Source organism: Marmota flaviventris, chromosome 11 (assembly GCF_047511675.1).
Source record: "Marmota flaviventris isolate mMarFla1 chromosome 11, mMarFla1.hap1, whole genome shotgun sequence".
Classification (NCBI taxonomy): Eukaryota; Metazoa; Chordata; class Mammalia; order Rodentia; family Sciuridae; genus Marmota; species Marmota flaviventris.
In genome coordinates, this window is record NC_092508.1 from 70060872 (window position 1) to 70073512 (window position 12641).

At 33.3% G+C, this 12641-nt stretch overlaps 1 protein-coding gene across 1 annotated transcript in view; it reads right to left on the reverse strand.

Moving 5' to 3' along the window:
* Tank (TRAF family member associated NFKB activator) overlaps positions 1 to 11363 on the reverse strand; it is a 78459-nt gene extending 67096 nt beyond the window's left edge. The window contains exon 1 of the mRNA XM_071619129.1: positions 11228 to 11363. The gene's annotated coding sequence lies outside the window, so the exon portion shown is untranslated. The remainder of the gene's footprint in view (positions 1 to 11227) is intronic.
* Between the last annotated feature and the right edge of the window lie 1278 nt (positions 11364 to 12641).

A 12641-nucleotide genomic window follows, 5' to 3' on the forward strand; every position in this document is an offset into this window, starting at 1 on the left:
GTAGTGTACAATTGAGTTAAACATGACAATACACCATTGCTTTAAATTAAAAATAAAAGAAAAAACACCTGGCTTTTTCTAGAGCAGTTTTAGGTTAACACAAAAACTGAGAGGAAGGTGCAGAAATTTTCCATATGCTCTCTGACCTCACACATATAGGCCTACCCTTAATCAACATCCTTCACCAGAGTGATGCTATAAAGCTACTATAAACAATGATGTGCTGACTTTCCTGAGAAATACATTTTCAAATCCTTTACGTAAATGAAAAGGAGTATGATTGCTAGATGCTCTGGTAAAGATATGTTTAGTTTTGTAAGAATCTGCCAAACTATCTTCTAAGGTAGTTGCACCATTTTACATCCCCCATCAGCAAATGATGAGAGTCCTTGTTACTCCTAATCTTTGCCTGCATTTGGTGTTGTCACTGTTGTATATTTTGGTCATTCTAACAAGTATTCGATGATATCTAATTGTTTTTCTTATTTGCAAATTCCTGATGACATATGAGGTGGACAGCATCTTTTCTTTTGCTTATTTGTCATCTGTATATCTTCTTTGGGCAAGTACCTATAAAGTCTTTGGTTCATTTTTAAATTTGGTGGTTTCTTCCCCTCCCTTCCTCCCTCCCTCCCTTCCTCCCTCCCTCCCTTCCTCGGCTTCTCCTTCTCCTTCCTCTTCTGTCCTCCTCCTCCTCCTCCCCCCTCCTCCTTCTTTGTCAAGACATTGGTTTTATTTGTCCTTGTTTCCTTAGCACCTAGTTGGTGTCTGACATATAGCTAGCATTTGACAATTGCTTACTGAATGAATTAAAGATAAACAGTATTAAATCATAGTTGTATCTAGAGCTTGCTGAATACTTTTTTCTTATAATAAAATCATGATTTTTTTTTATTTGTTCTTTTTAGTAACATATGACATTAGGGTCTATTTTGACATATTTATATGAACATGGAATATGCATTCTTCATGCTGAATTTTAGGTATTCTTTGTGTATTTCGGATAACACTCCTTTATCAGTTATGTGACTTATTTTTCCAGTCTCTAGACAATATGTTTTGCAACAGAAAATTTTAATTTTGATGAAGTCTAGACTATTCAGTACTAAGTCTGAATAAATTTGAGGAAGGGTTTTGAAGATTTCTGATTGAAATTATAGAATTTAATAATCCACTCGGAAGCTAAGGCTGAATGCATAGGCATTTTGAAATATAAGGGTGCTAAAGCTTTTAATAAGGAAAAAAATTCTGTACGCATTTCTTAAATATATATGTTTTTGCTTTTTCTATCCCATGATGTTGTCACAAAGAGAAGAGAGTGCATATATGAAATATGCATGAATGCTGGTAGAATTATTTTAGATGGGTGAATTTGGGGTTGAAATGGTGTCATCTATTTTCCTTTTCTGAAAATGGTGTTATTTATTTATTTATTTATTTATTTAGAGTTGACATACAATGTGTTTAATGAAGACTGGGGAGTTCAGACATTTATTCAAGGAATAATTCCTTAAAAGAGTGACATAATTTTATTTCAGTTTTTCATCACTCATTAATATATATAACTCTTGTTAGTAAGCAGAGATGTGGCATCAATGTTGGAGTGGTTGGGATGAAAATGGGAAACTGTAAGCTTATTAAAAATATTTTGGGGGGCTAGGGTTCTGGCTCAGTTGTAGAGTGCCTGCTTCACATGTGTGAGGCACTGGGTTCGATTCTCAGCACTGCATATAAATAAATGATTAAAATAAAGGTCCATCAACAACAACAAAAATATTTAAAAAAATATTTTGGAGCTGGATGTGGTGGTGCACACCTGTAATCACAGTAGCTCGGGAGGCTGAGACAGGAGGATCACAAGTTCAAAGCCAGGCTCAGCAACTTTGGGAGAGTTTAGGCAACTCAGGGAGACCCTGTCTCAGAATAAAATACACAAAAGGGCTGAACAAGGCTCATCGTGGTTGCAAATGCTCCTTTATTGAGGAACAGCTCTGCATGTTTATAGAAAATAAATAGAAAATAAACCACCGGGGGTGGTTTGACAGTTGGCATGGGGTGCTTTTTTATTGGTGGGTAAGGATCAGGTGAGCAGCGGGGCTAGTCTGATTGGTGGGTAAGGATCAGGTGAGCCAGCAGGGCTAGTCTGATTGGTGGGTAAGGATTAGGTGAGCCAGCAGGGCTCACCATTGGAAAGCTCTTCTTGGGGGATGGGGAAGTTAGTCTTTGGAGCCGGGCAACTCCCAACAGCTGGGGATGTGGCTCAGTGGTTAAGTGCCCCTGGGTTCAATTCTCGGTACCAAAAAACAAACAAACAAAAAGATTATGCTGCATAAAGGAGAGTCCTCAAAATGCAAAGAAAGTGAACACTTTGGAAAATGATTTACTAGAAGCAGAGATAAATAAAAAGAAGCTGTTTTGTGTTTTCCATGAAAAAAGAGATGAAATATAAGATAAGGTATTAGACTAAAGTAAGGAGGGAACTAGATGTTGGGAAAAATAAAAACAAAGTTGGATAAGTCAGGTTTTAAGGACACAGAACATGGAAGAGCAAAATTTGAATATTACTTAGACATAGGATGCAAATTAATACTGCATAATATTTAATCAAAGATTAGAGTAAAAGCTTGAAAAATTCTCCCAGAAAGGGAATGAAAAGGAAACAGATGCTAACCACTAAATGAAATAATGGCAAGATCACGTTCCAACTTATTTCTGAAGAAGATGTCAGGATAAGTGGAACAGAAGATATAGCAACCAAAGATATGTCAGAAGAGATGTGAAATAATACTTTGATCCAATGTAATAATTTCATTAGAAAAGAAAAGGACTCAATGAAAAGAGGCTAAACATCTTGGTCTATCCTGATAAAAATTCAATATTAAATGTTACATCAGTTCCTTCATTTATTCAGCAAATATTTTTTGAATGCTTGCTATTTGCTAAGATTTAGGGATAGAAAGATGAACAAGCTACACATTGGCATTACAATATACAAGTATTAAGATATAAGATAAAATATTATTTAATAAATAATTTGATAATAATAATATGGTATGAACTTTCCGATTATAACAACGAAACTCAAGTGGGTGAGAGGGAAGTATCAAAATGTAAAAGTATTCTACTATTTACTCTTTCATATTCTCTATATCTGGAGGTAAGGAAATGAAAGAACTTCATCCTAACTATGATAACTGAAGAAGTATTATTTTAGGATTTTTAAATGTAAAGGTAAATAACTACAAGTAGTATTAAAATTGTATGTTTTTTTTTACCATTAAAAGAAATTTAAAAAGGAAAACATTGCCTATATAACAAAGATATAAAATTCTTAATTCTCAACATTTAATCAGTCACCCAATCAGGTAAATCATGTGAGAGTACTCTGCAATATTTCTTGCATGCATACTTAGATCTCTGTTGTCACAATTTGTCTCTGTTACTGATCTATCTCCATTGCCACCCCTTGTTCAAGTTTCCATCAATTCCCAATTTTTGTACTGGCCTCCTAACTGTTCTCACATTGTATCTTATCTGTTTTTCTTGTGGCCAGGCTGGGGATGGAACCCAAGGTGTGGCACATGTTAGATAAATGCTCCACCACTGAACAATACCCCCAGAATCCTTTTCTTGTATTTTTAATGTTATTATGTCCCTGTGTCGTTTAAAAATTTTTCCTATTACCTTTGTATGATATCCAAATTCTGAGCCTGAAATGAGCCTTATTCCCAAATCTCTAGATTCATATTTTGCCTCTTCCTCCTAGTGATTTTGAACCTCTTTTGAAACCTTGAATGTTCCCTCTTTTGTCCTTTTCATATGTTTGTAAATGTGATTTCCTCAGTCTTTAAGATGTTTTCCTCACATTTTGCCCGGTTTGTTGAGACCTCTGCTGAAAATCTAGTTCTATGTAAGGTTTCTCTTGATTTCCCTTGTAGTTTGGGACTGTGGGTTCAGCAATGGGATCCTATTTCACTGTGTTGCATCTCCTTTATGATATGCATTACACTTAAAATTCCAAGATACACATTTGGATGTTTCTGAAGTTAGGATGAATATTACCACTGATCTTAAAGAAACTTACAGCCACTAAGCTGCGGCCTGGGTGGTTGTTGCCTTCACAAGAGCAAACTTAAGATGAGAGAGGCTAAAACATGCCTTATGAGTAAGGTTTCTGTAGAAATTGCCTCATTTGTATGTTGGATTGTCATTCACTAACCATATGACTTTACTAACCCTGTACCTCACTGCCGTCATCTGTCAAGTACAGAGAATAATAATACTTTGCCTCAAAAGTTGTATTTGGACAATGAAATAATATATGAATAGGGTTTGACTTATAGGAGGAACTCAAACTACATTGGATAATATCAGTAATTTCTATAACTTACAGGTTGTTTTGTATACAATTGATTTTTAAAATTTAATGGGTAATCATGATTAATCAATTAAAATGTCTTTCAAAGTTCACATGGAGAAAGCTCAGATAGTGAACTTACTAGAAAAAGACTTTCAATCAATTATTGTAAGAATGTTCAAAGAACTAAAGAAAACCCATGGACAAAGAACTAAAGGAAATCAGGAACATGATTTATGAATAAAATGAGAATATTAGAGGTAGGAATTATAAAAAAGAACAGAATAGAAATTCTGGATCTGGAGAGGAGAATAACAAACAAAAAATTCATTAGAGAGGTCCAATAGCAGAATTTGATCAGACAGAAAAAAGAAGCAGAGAATGTGAAGAAGTGACAAATGAAATTATCCCATTGGAGAAGTAGAAAAAAAAGAGATAAGAAAAGTGAACATAACCCAGTAGACTTGTGGGATACCATCAAGTTTTCCAACATAGGCATTACGGAATTTTTGAAGAAGTAAGAAGGAACAGGAAAAAATATTTAAAGAAATGGATAAAAAACTTCCAATTAGTTAAAAAAACTGAATCTGCACATTTAAGGAGCTCAAAAAACTCCAAATAGGATCCACTCAAAGAGATCCACATTGAGAAATGCTATGATCTGTCAAGAGCCAAAGACAAAGAATTAATAAATTAGCAAGATAAAAGTGACACATTTGTGCACAGTGGGTCCTCAATAAGATTAACAGTCAAATTGTCTTTGAAAATATGGAAACTAGAAGAAAGTGGGATGACATATTTAAAGTGCTGGAGGAAAAAGTGTCAACCAAGAATTTTGGATCAATAAAAATTAACCTTCAAAAAATGAAGGAGAAATTTAAAAATGTTGACATTGAACAAAAGCAGAGGGAGTTTGTTGTTAATAGACTTACCTTAGAGAATGACAAAGAGGGTCCTTAAAGCTAAAAAAAGTGGGGGGAGCACTAGGAAATAGTTTGAAACTGTATTAAGAAATAAAGAACATTAATAAAGGTAACTACATAGGTAATATAAATGTCAGCATGATTGTATTTTTTTTGCTATTCTTTTTATTTCCTACAAGACTTAAAAAAACAAATGTCTAAATAATAATTATAAATCCAAAGGAATGGGCATATAATACATAATTTGTGTCTACACATAAGGGAGGAATTTAAACTAGGATAGAGTTTTGAATGTTACTAAAACCAAGCTGGTATCAATTCAGTTTAGATTGTCATAAGTTTATTCCATTAATCTTAATCCCTGTGGTGACCAAGTACCAAAGCAAATATCTTTTGAAAATACACAAGAAAAGAATGAAAAGGAAATACAACTGTACACTGCAAAGAATTAAATGCAAAAGAAGGTGGTAATGGAGGAAGTGAGGAATAGAAAAATGGTATAAGAGCATGCAGAAGCTTTTGCTAGTTATGGAGATGGTGACTGGGTCACCAGATTTGCAAGGATTTTTCAGTTAGTATGAAGGAGCTTCTCATGGAGAAGGTGAACACCTATAAGTGTTCATGCTCACCAAGCAGCAGCAAGGACAGACATGCAGCTCGAAACATGGCACTATAGGAAGATTCTTACAGAATTGTGAGTTATGTTACTATTACCAATGTTGTTTTTATTTCTAGTGACTCAAAAGGAGATACTTATTTTATTTGTTGTACCAAATTCTTAAATAAAATTAGACAAATATTATCATATCTGGCCAGCTGCAACCTCTTGCTTAGTCCTGCAATGCTAGATTTTTTTTTTTGTTGTTGTTCTTGTGACTCTTGATTAAGTGACCTTGATTCATTTTGTAATTTTGCTAATCGTGAACAAATTCACTTGTATGAGGATATTATTGTCAAATGCAAAGGCAGTCGAATTATTGTGAATGATTATAAGCCATAACCTTATGGTTATGACATGTTTTGTGAAAAGTTTAATGTTTGTAGATAATTATATTCATTGGATTTGTTTCGTTAAATGTCATTACTATTAGTCTATCATGAAGCCTCAATAACTTTACTTTGTATGAAATAAAAAAGGAAGAAAGAAAAGTGGTACTGAAATCAAACATCAAAATGGCAAAAGGAAGTCCTTCCTTATTAGTAATTACTGTAAGTATAGATAGATTTACTTCTTCAATCAAAAGGTAGAGCTTGTCAAAATGAATAATACACCATAATTAAATGATCAAACTATATATGCTATTTAGAAGAGACTTGCTTTAGAATCAAAGACACAAAGTGATGAAAGTAAAAGATGAAAAAGAAGTTTTTACATGCAAATATTTACCAAAAGAGAGATGGATGACTATCCTAAAATTAGACTTTAAGTCAAACACTGTTTCAGGACACAAATAAGAAAAAAATACACACACACACACACACACACACACACACACAAAGGGGTCATTTGTCAGGGAAATATAACAATTATACTACCCACCAAACTACAGTTCCTTAAAATATGTAATCAGACACTGACAGAATTGAAGGAGAAATGGACAGTACTAGAATAATCATTGGAAATTTCATTATGCCACATTTAACAATGGATAGAAAAAAAAAAGAAGAAGAAGAAGAAGAAACAACTTGAGCAATACTGTAACCCAAGTAGACATGATAGACATAAACACAGCACTCCATCAAACTTAAAGCAGAGTGCAAACCAATGTCAAGTGGACATGAATATTCTCCAGGAGAAAACAAAGTTTAAGTCACAATTTTTAATATATTTAAAAAGGTTGAAATCATACAAAGTATTTTCCTCAATCAAAATGGAATGAAGCTTGAATCAATAACTCAAGGAAAACTGGAAAATTTATAAATTTGTGAAAATTAAGGAACCTATTCTTTTTTTGTACCTGGGATTGAACTCAGGGGCACTCAACCACTGAGCAACATCCTCAGTCCTTTTTTGTATTTTATTTAGAGACAGGGTCTCACCCAAGTTGCTTAGCACCTTGCTATGTTGCTGAGGCTGGCTTTGAACTCAAGATCCTCCTGCCTTACCCGCGTGTGCCATCCCCAGCAAACAACACATTCTTTAAAAATGGATCAAAGAAGGAGTTACAGTGGAAATTACATTTGGTTAGGATGAATGAAAACAAAATTGCAACATACTAAAACTTATGGGATTTAGTGAAAGTAGTGCTCAGAGAGAAACTGATAACATTAAATGTTTACATTAAAAAGAAGAAAGATCTGACCTCAATAACCTAACTTTATACCTCAAGGAACAAGAAAAAGAAGAGCATACCAAATAAAGTTAGTAGGAAAAGGAACTGTTAAAGAATAGAGCAGAGATAAACAAAATAATGAAAAGCAAAAACAATCAACAAAACTAAAAGTTTTGGATTAATTATAACAAATATGCTATACTGGTGTAGATATTAATAATAAGGGATGCTATGAGTTGTGGGAGAAATTATGGTGATATATGGAAACTCTCATGAGTATTAACTTTTCTCTAAATCTAAAGCTATTTGGAAAAGTAAAAGCTATTAATAAAAAACAAAAACAAAACCCAGCCTTCATTGTCCTAAATTCTTTTTTTTTTTGGTGGTACTAGGGATCAGACAGGCCCTCATGCATACTATCAAGGGCGTTACCACTGAGTTACATCCCAGCCCCCTAAATAACTTTTTGGTCAAAGAGAAAATAAAACTTCAATTAAAAATATCAAAAAGAGGTTGGGGTGTAGTTGAGTGGTACAAAGCATGCTTAGCCTGTGCAAGGCCTTGGGTTCAAACCTGAGCACCTAAAATGAACAAATAAACAAACAAAAACAAAGCAAACTAACAGTAACCTCCCAAGCCCCTTAAAACCAAAACTGTAAAATGATAATGTAAGAATGACGTATCAAAAGTTATAAGATTTAATTAAAATGGTCCTAAACATTTCCTAGCCTTAAATACAAAGCATTAAAAGTAAATAAAATAAATATTCAACCCACCAACTGAGAAGTGTAAAAAGTAAATTAGTCTGAAAAGGTATTAAAAATATTAATAAAAATTTTTAAAAATGAATTCTTTAAACATCAGCCAACTATAAGAGTGATACACCCAAGAGATTTACTTTGTGACATGTCAAATTGTGGGGCGTGGGGTGGGAGGGGAATCTCCATGAAAGGACAAAATGAGCAATAACAAAGGTATAGTTATGGAGATGATAAAAAAAAGTACAAGACAATACCACGTATGCCAATACATTTCAAAAATTTGATAGAAAAATTTCAAAGTAAAAATGAACAATTAAACTGTGTGAAAAGTAGCATAAAACTTGAACAGATCAATAAAAATAGAAGACACTGGAAATTCCCCTCCAAAATGGGGTCAAGGCTAAGCGGTGTTATGGATTTGTCCTTTAAATATTTCAAGAAACAGATAACTTTCATTAAATTTTTAAAAAACATTTTGGCAGTTTTATCATTTTAATTTACAAAATTAGCCTAATATTAACACAGAAGCCCATCAATGACAGGTTCCAGAAAGTAAATATATAGATTAACTTAACATGAATATAAATGCAAAAATTCTCAGTGAAATATAAACATTTCTTTTTTAAGTACATGTTTTCTTAATATAAGATTAATCAATTTGACATACATTTTGCATACCATTATTAGTGATAACTGAATTGTGGTCTGCAACTAACACTGTAATAATAAGAAGAAAAGAAAACTGTTGTCACAAAGCAGAGGAACAGCTGTTTTTTTAATGTATCTGGTTGCTCTGCTTGGATAGGGTTCCTTGGCTTATGCCACATTGTTTTCATTCTTTTCTGTTAGCTTTGAGTTGTGAACTGAATTGTGAAGCCAAAATAATAGAGGAGAGGCGTCTAAGCATGTGGATTGAAGAGAAAAAGAGGAAATGTGTAGGTTTGGTTTTGTTTAATTTATTATTTTAATCAAAGCAATAATAAAATACAGCTTGTAGCTATAAATCTACCTTTATTACATAAGCAATCTAATAATACGATTTTGGGTAACATAGAATTTTTAAAAATGCAATTACTGTTTTGTGTCACAGCAGAACACTATTTAGTTTGAAGTAGAAAAAATATACAGTTGTATAATGATTCCAGAAAGACAGCAAATATACTTTAGCATAAAATATCATTTTCTTTTTAAAATACACCCCTAATAAACTAGGATATTCGATAGTTATTTGTTTTGTATGACAAATGTGTTTATTTCAAACCAACAGCCAACGTCATTCTTAATGTTAACCACGAAGGGAAATTCCCACTGAGATCAGGAACTAGACAAGGTTGACAGCTCTCTTCTCTGTTATTAAGCACCCTTCCAGAAATTCTGGCCAATATGGTGAGGAGAAAAAAGGGGAGGAGATGTATTTATGTATTTCTAATCTATTTTAACATCACATGTGAATGACTTAATTTAGAAAAAATAAGAGCAATAACATGGTGGATGAAAGATTAAATTGTGAAATCAAGATGTTAGCAGTAATTAGTTAGGAAATAGAGTGAAACGAATATCCTTTTCAAGATAACACTCCCACTACCCACACAAGAAGACGAAACAAAATATATTGGAATATGTTTTACAATAAACAAGGAACCCTAATGTTTGCTGAGGCCTTAACACATGGAAAGACAGAATATTCACAGACAGGAGGGTCCTCTACTATAAGAATGATCATTTTCCTCAAGTTAGTGGACAAGTTTAATAAAATTCCAACCAGAACTTTGTTTCAGGGGAATTTAACAGATTCACTTTGAATCATCCAGTTTGCCATCTCTTTCATGAGCATAAGTATTTAAGAGAAATAACTGGACATTGCTCTATGGCCCCAATTATTGTTAGGCAGGAATCTCAGACAGGTAGGGATGGGCATACAACTCCATGTCATCCCAGAGGTAGACAGTGTGTCTACCTGTGCACATATGGAAGTGCACCCTGGAGGGGTGAGGAGATGGGGTGGACAAGTGAGAGGAGAGTAAAGGGAGACAGCTGCTAGCAATGATGTGACTATTCTGTGACCTGGTAAAGTAACTTTCCTTTTTCTCCATCATCTTATACTTGGGTAAGACGTCCCTTAAATAGTATTTTAATATTATAAGAAGGCAGGGCAGTTGTAATAGAAATTCATTGAAATAGAAGTGATATGAATATATATTTAAGTGCTCTCTGACTGTCACTTAAGAGCTATTATAACTTATGACTATTTTCTTCCAGCAGGCACTCAATAACACAATCTTTAACATTCATTTTTATTATAAAAATAAAAAGGCCAGAATAAGACTAGATTATTGTAATTATAGAAGTTTGAATATTCTAAAATAGGCATTGTAGGTTGTATATAAGGTTAATACTTTAGTATAGTGAAATATTCATTATCTTGTGATTCTTACAAAATAGAAAAGTGCTAAATGAGTTGATATTTGAATAGATATGTTGGATCAGGCTGGAGTCAATTTTTTAAAATAATAACCCAAAGAAAGTATAAATACATCCAATATTAATTTACTTTTCAAACGAGCAAGCTATATAAAGCCCAACAACTTTTAGTCTTCCATTATGTTTTAAAAAAAACCCTCATTGAAGAAGGCTTTTATTCCAGATGTAAATTTTAAAAACTCATTTCAATTAGAGGCATAATAAATTCCATCTTGAAGTTAGAAAACAAAAAGATGGCAGTATTTTAAGTTTTTCTTTGGTTTTGGCTTTTTAAAGGCTAAATTTCCAACTGTGACAATGAATACAAAGGCATTTTGAGTCATAATCATTTCTCAGCAAGTACAGGAGTAGAATAAATTTGCAATACATAAGAAGACATTCAGGCCACCTTGCAAGGTTGAGAATTGATAGAAACTAATAAAACTTGGTTACCTCTTCTCCAGGTTACAAATCTTCCATCACAGCGTATTTCTCTTTAAAGATGTAGGCAGTTACACATTCTGGAAGCTGTTTGCACAGGATTTACCGGTGCAACTTAAACTGTTCTGAGCTCTCCCGTTGTTGAACTGGGAACTTCCACTGAGAAATCCCCTGACTTGAAGACTTCCTTATTTGTAGCTATCAACAGCCAATCGTGGCAAGATATTGAAATGAAGCAAAACTACCAGAAAATATTCTGTAAGCCACTCGTGACTGTAACTCTGACTTCCTTTTGAAGCAAAGACCCTTTACCTGAATAGTTAAGATATTTTAACAAAAAGCTAGAAATTGTAAACAAAAAAATATTTTTGATAAAGCACATTTTCAGGTAAGAAATTGTAAGTTTATTTGATAATTGCCTTTTTTAGCCTTTAAGAAGTTACTTTTTGAACACTATGTTTATAAGCAAAAAGTAAAGACCAAATTTAAATATAGTTGTTTTTGTTTCATATATTGAATAAGCCTAATAAAATAAGGCTTCTACTGGATTCCACAGCCTGAGCTCAAGTACTCAGAAGAAGAGAGAAGCAAAGAAGGCTCTGCAGGCAGCTTTTCTGCTTTGAGAACTCAGGTTCACTCTTCATGTAGGAGAGTGCATGTTCTAGCACACTAAATTGCTTTACCAAAGCGTATATTTTCTCAGGCTACTTGGAGCAGAGCAACAGGTTTTATATGCAAATGGAAGGTGACATATGCCCCACAATCATTTTTCTGTTATAAAATTTTAGAACTGGAAATGTCCATAGACACATCTATTCCTTTTCCTTTTCATGACAGATGAGGAAACAAAAGAGGGTAAATGCTCAATGTCACAAAGAAAGTTAGAGGCAACACTCAGGTTAAAATTGGAGTCTTTTGAATGGAAATACAATTTTGTTTTTTACTGTATGACATTCTCAGCTCATCAAGTTATTGAACTGGAAAAAGACAAGCAATTGAGTAGTTTCCAGTTCAACTCCTGCCTGGTCCAGATAAGAAGTCTGAGGAGGCCTCATCCACAGTTCCAGTTAGTAAAAGGACTAGAATTTACAACTTCTGATTCTTAGTCTAGTTTCTTTTCTATTTTAAAACACTGTCCTCTCTTTGACAACATGTTAACTAAATCTGAGATATTGTTAATTATGATGGGATTATTTTGGAAGAATGATTTTGAAAGTATCTAAAATGCTGAGTAATGTGATATAAAATGTTTCATTTACTCATCGAATGTTTAATTAAGTATAATATCCTTTAGCACTTCATGCTTTATAGCTATCTTACTGATGAAATACTAAATGTTAAATGTTCTCAGGTATAATAAAAAATAAAACCAGCTATTGCTGTAAATATTGCAAAACAAAACAAAAAAAGTGAGATGGCCACTGAT